The sequence below is a fragment of the Gigantopelta aegis genome, chromosome 12 (assembly GCF_016097555.1).
Source record: "Gigantopelta aegis isolate Gae_Host chromosome 12, Gae_host_genome, whole genome shotgun sequence".
NCBI classification, from domain to species: Eukaryota; Metazoa; Mollusca; class Gastropoda; order Neomphalida; family Peltospiridae; genus Gigantopelta; species Gigantopelta aegis.
In genome coordinates this window covers 5033740-5034676 of record NC_054710.1, presented here as the reverse complement: position 1 = coordinate 5034676, position 937 = coordinate 5033740, and positions in this window count along the sequence as shown.

Genomic DNA, 937 nt, shown 5'->3' with positions numbered 1-937 from the left:
AACCACGACTGTTAATGTCAAGGCCGTTGGTATGTGCTATCCTGTCTGTGGATACTGCATAAAAAAATCCCTTGCTACTAGTTTACAACACACTGTAGCGAGTTTCCTCTCTATGACTGTGTTTAAAGTGATTATACGTTTGAGACACCCAATAGCCGATGATTAATAAACAATCAATGTGCTAAACAGTAGTGTCGTTAAAACAAACAAATAAACTTCTAACGTTTAATAAAAAAAATAAAAAAAAAAAAAAAAAGCTCATGGACGTCTATGTAATTCTCTTAATGTAATTACATTTCCCTTTTAATAATGAATATACATATTTAATCATCAAAGTGGTTTTAAACTGTTGTTTCTAAACTGTCCTTACGGAAGTGGAGTTCACGTGACCCATGGGGTACAGGACATGCGCAGTGCTGCTGAATGAGACCAAGCCTATTTCCGAATCGTCATCTACGCCATCCTCTATACAATAGGAAGCAGTGTGTCTCATCCTGGTTAGCTTCTGGTCGGTCTGTGGATTACAGAATATTCAGGACGTGACATCGAAATGAAAGGAATGTTAAGCAGGTATGATATTGATAGTGAATATTTTTTAACAACACACATACTATCAGCTGGAAGGAGTCGAACCTACTGCGTCCGAGTTCATGACACTAAACGCCCGACCACAGGACCATTCACAAATATTACTCTGACAAACTAGTCTGAGCACCACAGTTTTCTTTTGAGCGGTTTACCAGCAAAAGATATTCTCTGTAGTGGCTGTCCCACTATAGACGAGTCACCAGAGAAGAGATTTATGGAAGGAAGAAAATATGTGCTATATGGTGTATACTACCAAATCAAATCCCATAGACGACAATAGTAACATATGTGGCTAAAACTCGTACATGCAGGGTGTATACCACCAAATCAAATCTCATAAACGACAATA